This window comes from Arachis hypogaea, chromosome 12 (genome assembly GCF_003086295.3).
Source record: "Arachis hypogaea cultivar Tifrunner chromosome 12, arahy.Tifrunner.gnm2.J5K5, whole genome shotgun sequence".
Taxonomy (NCBI): domain Eukaryota; kingdom Viridiplantae; phylum Streptophyta; class Magnoliopsida; order Fabales; family Fabaceae; genus Arachis; species Arachis hypogaea.
This window is the reverse complement of record NC_092047.1, coordinates 74,138,344-74,146,163: the sequence shown is the minus strand read 5'-3', so window position 1 is coordinate 74,146,163 and position 7,820 is coordinate 74,138,344. Positions and strand designations below refer to the sequence as shown.

At 39.8% G+C, this 7,820-nt stretch overlaps 1 non-coding gene across 1 annotated transcript; it reads right to left on the bottom strand.

Moving 5' to 3' along the window:
• Nucleotides 1–7,357: 7,357 nt before the first annotated feature.
• On the bottom strand, nt 7,358–7,461 carry LOC112731340 (small nucleolar RNA R71). Its single transcript, XR_003167123.1, has one exon. It is a non-coding gene; the product is annotated as a small nucleolar RNA R71 (small nucleolar RNA).
• Between the last annotated feature and the right edge of the window lie 359 nt (nt 7,462–7,820).

Here is a 7,820-nt window from a genome sequence, read left to right as displayed (position 1 = left end):
CAGAGAAAATAGAGAGCATGCATCTCTGGAAGGTTGCAGGCGCATTATACAGCCTAAATGGCATCCTTCTATAAGCAAACACTCCAGATGGACATGTGAATGCTGTTTTCTCTTGATCCTGGGGATCTACTGCAATCTGGTTATAGCCTGAGTAGCCATCCAAAAAGTAGTAATAATCATGACCTGCCAATCTTTCTAGCATCTGGTCTATGAATGGTAAAGGGAAATGATCCTTTCTGGTGGCTGTATTGAGCCTTCTGTAGTCAATACACATGCGCCACCCTGTAACTGTTCTTGTAGGGACCAGTTCATTCTTTTCATTATGAACCACTGTCATTCCTCCCTTTTTGGGGACAACTTGAACAGGGCTCACCCAGGGGCTATCAGAAATAGGATAAATAATCCCATCCTCCAGTAATTTGGTGACCTCTCTCTGCACCACTTCCTTCATGGCTGGATTTAGCCGCCTCTGTGGTTGAACCACTGGTTTAGCATTATCCTCCAATAAGATTTTGTGCATGCATCTAGCTGGGCTTATACCCTTAAGGTCACCTATGGACCACCCAAGAGCTGTCTTGTGTGTCCTTAGCACTTGAATAAGTGCTTCCTCTTCCTGTGGATTTAAAGCAGAGCTTATGATCACTGGAAAAGTGTCACCTTCTCCCAGAAATGCATATTTCAGGGATGGTGGTAATGGTTTGAGCTCGGGTTTAGGAGGTTTTTCCTCTTCCAGAGGAAATTTCAGAGGCTCTTTCATTTCCTCTGAATCCTCCAAATCAGGCTGAGCATCTTTAAAGATGTCTTCCAACTCTGATTCGAGACTTACAGCCATGTTGATCTCTTCTACCAAAGAGTCAATAAGATCAACTTTCATGCAGTCTTTTGATGTGTCTGGATGCTGCATGGCTTTGACAGCATTCAACTTAAACTCATCATCATTGACTCTCAGGGTTATTTCCCCCTGTTGGACATCAATGAGAGTTCGTCCAATTGCTAGGAATGGACTTCCTAAAATGAGAGTGGCACTCTTGTGCTCCTCCATTTCCAGTACCACAAAGTCAGTGGGAAAGGCGAATGGCCCAACTCTGACAATCATGTCTTCAATCACGCCTGATGGGTATTTAATGGAGCCATCAGCAAGTTGGAGACATACCCGGGTTGGTTTAACTTCTTCAGTTAAACCAAGCTTTCTAATAGTGGATGCAGGTATTAGGTTGATGCTTGCCCCAAGATCACATAAAGCTATCTTGGTGCAATTACCTTCTAATGTGTATGGTATCAGAAAACTCCCAGGGTCTTTAAGCTTTTCAGGAAAGCTTTTCAGAATGACTGCACTGCATTCTTCAGTGAGGAGAACTTTTCAGTTTCTCTTCAATCCTTCTTATGACTTAAGATCTCTTTCATGAACTTGGCATAAGAAGGTATTTGCTCAAGTGCCTCTGCAAATGGAATCTTTATTTCAAGAGTCCTGAGATAATCTGCAAAGCGAGCAAATTGCTTATCCTGCTCCTCTTGGCGGAGTTTTTGAGGATAAGGTATCTTGGCTTTATATTCCTCAACCTTAGTTGCTGTATGTTTATTTCCTACAGAAGTGGTTGAGGAAGCCTTTTTTGATGGGTTGTCATCAGCACTTGTGTGTGTCTGATCCCTCACTGGCAATTGATATGCCAGAGTTAGGAGCTGGAGTGGCGTTAGATGCCAGCTTCCTAGTTCTTCCTGGCATCTGAATGCCAGAACTATGCTCTTTTTGGGCGTTCAACGCCAGATCCTTGCTTGTTTCTGGCGTTGAACGCCAGTCCTGAGCATGGTCTGGGCGCTCAGGGCCAGCCTTCCACCAAATTTCTGGCGTTTTAGCGCCAGAATTATTTTTCTTTGGGCTCTTACTGTCCTCTGGTGGATTTTGGATGGTTTGCTCATTTCTTGGCTTCTTGCTGCCTTGAGGTGGGGTATTTAATGTTTTCCCACTTCTTAATTGGACTGCTTGGCATTCTTCTGTTATTTGTCTTGACAGCTGCTACTTTGTTTGCTTCAATTGTTCTTCCATGTTTATATTAGCCATCCTTGTCTCTTGTAGTTTATCCTTGAATTTAGCTAACTGCTTTGTTAGAAAATCCAATTGTTGATTGAATTCAGCAGCTTGCTCTGCAGGATTGAGTTCAGCAGTTACTGTTTTAGCCTCTTCTTTCATGGAAGAGTCACTGCTTAGGTACAGATGCTGATTTCTGGCAACTGTATCAATGAGCTCTTGAGCTTCTTCAATTGTCTTTCTCATGTGGATAGACCCACCAGCTGAGCAATCTAAAGAGATCTGAGCTCTTTCTGTAAGCCCAAAATAGAAGATGTCTAACTGAACCCACTCTGAAAACATTTCAGAGGGGCATTTTCGTAGCATCTCTCTGTATCTCTCCCAAGCGTCATAAAGAGATTCATTATCTCCTTGTTTAAAGCCTTGGATGTCCAGCCTTAGCTGTGTCATCCGTTTTGGAGAAAAGTATTGATTCAGGAATTTTTCTGTTAGCTGTTTCCATGTCCTTATGCTAGCCTTAGGTTAGTTATTTAACCACCTCTTGGCTTGGTCTTTTACAGCAAATGGAAACAGTAATAATCTGTAGACATCCTGATCTACTTCCTTATCATGTACTGTGTCAGCAATTTGTAAAAACTGTGCCAGAAACTCTGTAGGTTCTTCCTGTGGAAAACCGGAATACTGGCAGCTTTGCTGAACCATGATAATGAGCTGAGGATTCAACTCAAAGCTACTGACTCCAATGGAAGGTATGCAGATGCTACTCCCGTATGAAGCAGTAGAGGGGTTAGCATATGACCCCAGAGTCCTCCTGGACTGTTCATTTCCACTTAGATCCATGATGGAGAAAGGGAGATGATGTAGAGAAAATATTTATTTTTATTTATTTATTTATTTTAATTATTTCAAGAATACAATAAATTAAAATAAAATAAATAGAAATAGTTGAAGATTTTTGAAAAAATGAGGAGAGAGAAAGTGGTTAGGAAGTTTTGAAAAAGATATGATTTGGAAAAGATTTTAAATTTTGAAAAAAATCTAAAATTTTTTTTTTAAATAATTTTCGAAAATTTGTTTTAAAAATAGAGAGAAAAGATATTTTTGAATTTAGTGAGGAAAGAGAAAAACAATAAAATAGCACAAGATTTAAAATTTTTTTAGATCTAATGCTCCTTGTTTTCGAAAATTTTGGAGGGAAAACACCAAGGAACACCAAACTTAAAAATTTTACGATCAAGACACAAGGAAAAATCAAGAACACTTTGAAGACTCACAAGAACACAAGAACATGAAGAAAGAATACCAAACTTAAAATTTTCAGAAAACCAAACTAAAATTTTCGAAAAACAAAGAAAAATCAACAAGAAAACACCAAACTTAGAGTTTGGCACAAGATTTATTCAAAGAAAAATTATTTTTGAAAAAGATTTTTAAAAAATAGGATAGCCAATTACCAAGAACATAAGCACCACGCTCTAACTAATTGAGCTATAAACTTAAAGTGTTTTAACAATGTATAAATAATAAAAGACTCTAAACCAAAAAGACAATTTTTTTTCTAATCTAAGTAACAAAATAAACCGTCAGTTGTCCAAACTCAAACAATCCCCGGCAACGGCGCCAAAAACTTGGTGCACAAAAATTACTTCACACTATGTAATTCCGCACAACTAACCAGCAAGTGCACTGGGTCGTCCAAGTAATACCTTACGTGAGTAAGGGTCGATCCCACGGAGATTGTTGGCTTGAAGCAAGCTATGGTTATCTTGCAACTCTTAGTCAGGATATTAATTAGTGGTTATCAATTGACTTGCAAATGAACAAGAGAGCATGAATTAAAGGTTACTTGTTATGCAGTAAATGAGAATATGTTGGAGTTTTGGAGATGCTTTGCCTTTTTAATCTCTGCTTTCTCTCTATCTTCTTCTTCACGCACGCACGTCCCTCCTATGGCAAGCTGTGTGTTGGAGGATCACCGTTGTCAATGGCTACCATCCTTCCTTTCAGTGAAAATGGTCCAGGTGCGCTGTCACCGCATGGCTAATTGATGCCAAGGCATCTTAGGCTAGTTTCACTAGCATTTTTCTGTTAGTTTTAGTTGTTTTATGCATTTTCTTGAGCTCAAAGTAACCAAAAATGGTTAAATGAAGAACAAAGCAATGAATCATTCAACATGAAGATTTTGATGCAAATTCCATGAGTTTTTAGTTATATTATTTGAATGCTATGAATGGAAGATTTCTCATGAAATTTTGCAAGACTTTGATGCAATTGTTTGGATGATTTCAGGGAAGAAGAGGCTAAGCAAGGAAGCAACAAAATCAATAAAGGAAGCTTGAATATCACATGTGGAGTTTAAGTTCCAGTTTAAGCCTAAACTGGAGCTTAAACGCCAGAATCATGAAGGCTAAGAAATGCTGGAATTGAAGTTTAACCTCCAGTTTAACCTTAAACTGGAGGTTAAACGCCAGAATGAAAAGTCTCACCAAAGAAGCATTCCACGTTTAACCTCCAGTTTGACCTCAAACTGGAGGTTAAACGCCAGAATGATAATGCCACTCAGGAAGGAGTTCCACGTTTAACCTCCAGTTTAACCTTAAACTGGAGGTTAAACGCCAGAAATGGGAAGTGTACCAGGGAGCCATTTCCACGTTTAAGCTCCAGTTTGACCTCAAACTGGAGCTTAAACGTGTTCGACCAAGAACTTTCCTCCAGGGTTGCTTTCTCCATTTCCACGTTTAAGCTCCAGTTTGACCTCAAACTGGAGCTTAAACGTGTTCGACACCTCCAGGGCTACCATTCTAAGCTTCCACGTTTAACCTCCAGTTTAACCTTAAACTGGAGGTTAAACGTGTTCGACCTCCAGGATGCCTCCTTCCATTTCCACGTTTAACCTCCAGTTTAACCTTAAACTGGAGGTTAAACGTGTTCGACCTCCAGGGCTGCCCTTCCTATATCCACGTTTAAGCTTCAGTTTAACCTTAAACTGAAGCTTAAACGTGTTCGACTACATAACTCTCCAGGGCTACCTTCTTCCATTTCCACGTTTAAGCTTCAGTTTAACCTTAAACTGAAGCTTAAACGTGCTTCTACAAAAGGCCTCACTGGAAGTGTCTGGCGTTTAAGCTGCAGTTTAAGCTTAAACTGCAACTTAAACGCCACTCTTGAAAAAGGTTTCTGGGCCAAAAATATTTCGGTTTAAGTTAGTCTTTGAGCACAAACATTAACTTAAACTTACTCTGGTGTGAAACCCAATTGAATATCATGGTTTATGGGATTGGGCCTGAAGGATTGATGAGTTTGAAATTTCAATTTATTGAGTCATGTGTCATTATTTGATTATCACTAAGTTGGCTCAATGAATGTTACAGAATTTGGATCAGCAACCTCATCAAGATTATGGATCATAAACCCAAGGCAAAAGGAAAGCAGGGAGAGGCCTCAAAGCCCAAGAAGCACAACAGAAGCTCAATATAGAAAGTGTATAAATAGGATAGAATTTAAGTTAGAAGTAGCAGGGAACTTTTCATTTTTTAGCTAGTTTTCATATTTTTGTAGTTGAATTAAGAGCTATGACTCACTAAACCCCTTTCATTGGGTTAGGGAGCTCTATTGTAATTCAATGAATCAATAATAGTTTATCTTCTTCTTCAATCTTTTCTCTTGAATTTTGTTAGAAAGCTTCTCGTTCTAATTCCATTGGGTAGTTGTCTTGGGAAAGAAACTACCCATAATTGGAATCCTTCGGAACCTTGGGAAAGGAATGGAGGATTCATGCTAGAGAAGCTTTCTCACAGTGAATTGGATTGGGGTTTGGATGGATATTGTGACATGTAATCCTACCAAATTGTGGTTCATGAAACTGTGTGGTATAATCAGTGACCAAGCATCATCTCTTCTTATGAACATTTAAACCAAGGGATTGGGAATTTGTTTGTTTTTAGAGAGAATTGGTGAGCCAAGGGATTGGGATCCAATCATATAAGATTGCCAAGCAAAATTTAATGAACGCATTGGTTGAGGAAGAGATATACATGTTTTGATTCGGAGATCTCAATATCTCCTAACACCCAATGAATTCCCCATTTCTGATTTCCACTTTCTTTTACATTCTGCAACTCAATTCATGCAATCACCCCCACTCCCTTTTAATTTTCAGCAATTTAGCTTCTGCTCTTTAATTCATGCAATTTAAGATTTCGCCATTTAAATTCCTTGTCATTTCAATTTCTTGTCATTTACGTTTCCCGCCAATTTTACATTCCGCAATTCTCATCTAAATCTTGATTCCGCTCAACTAGAACACACTTTCAATCCGAATTGCTCACTCAACCAATCCTTGTGGGATTCGACCTCACTCTATTGTGAGTTTTTACTTGACGATAACCGGTGCACTTGCCGGAAGGAATTTTGTCGATCGTGCAATTTCCTAAATCGTAGCATAACAAGTTTATGCGCATCAAGTTTATGGCGCCGTTGCCGGGGATTGGTTTTCGATTGACAATTCTCCAATTGGAAGTTAACTAGATTGAGCATTTTTTTTTGTTTTGATTAATTCAGTATAAGTTACTTGTTGAATTCTAATTCCTGCACTCTGTTACATGCTTTCTTTCTTTATGCCTTTAAATTCAAGCAACTAACTCACTGACTCACTAACTGTTTGAATTAATTCCTCAATTGCTCTAACCATACTCTTCCATTAACCAAGAGTATTTCACTTGTTTGTTGCCTGTGCTGTGTTCTTGTATGACAGGTAGGAGAGGAGAGACATCAACTCCTCCATATACCGAACCAGAGAGGACCCTTCATAGACTGAGAAGGGAAGCAAGAGGGAAGAGAGTACTGGGAGAAGAAGAATCTGAAGGAGAATCTGAGGACAATTTTGAGGAAGCTCTAGATCTCAACATGGATAGAGAAGTTCACAACCATGAGAGAGCTGATGGAAACAATGCCATTCCTGAGAGGAGGGTTCTTAGTTCATACATAAACCCAACCTCTGGGAATTGTGGTAGCAGCATTCAGAAACCACCCATTCAGGCCAACAATTTTGAGCTCAAACCACAGCTAATATCACTTGTGGAGAATCATTGCTCATTTGGTGGGAGTGCTAATGAAGATCCCAACCAACATCTCACAAAATTCCTGAGAATTTGTGACACTGTGAAGTCCAATGGAGTCCAGGAAGATGCCTATAAACTGCTTTTGTTCCCATTTTCACTTAGGGACAAAGCAGCTAAGTGGCTGGAATCATTCCCAAGGGGGAGTCTAACAACATGGGATGAGGTGGAAAGCAAGTTTCTGGCACGTTTCTACCCCCCACAAAAGGTCAATAGGCTTCGATCTGAGGTTCAGACTTTTAGACAACAAGATGGTGAAACTCTCTACGAGGCATGGGAGAGATTCAAGGATTTGACAAGGAAATGCCCACCAGACATGTTCCATGACTGGGTGCAATTGCATATTTTCTATGATGGACTCTCTTATGAATCAAGGAAGGCTGTAGACCATTCATCAGGAGGTTCATTGAACAGGAAAAAGACTGTGGAAGAAGCCATTGAAGTGATTGAGACAGTGGCTGAGAATGAGTACTACTATGCATCAGAGAGGCACAACACCAAGGGAGTCATGGAGCTGAACCATGTTGATACAATTCTAGCCCAAAACACGGTGTTTGCCAAGCAACTAGCAGAACTTACCAGGCAATTAGAAACAAAGCAAGTGGCTGCAATACACACACAAGATCAAGAGGAAGTAAGCATTGAAGGAGGTGATTGGGAAGAGGCCAACTATGTGG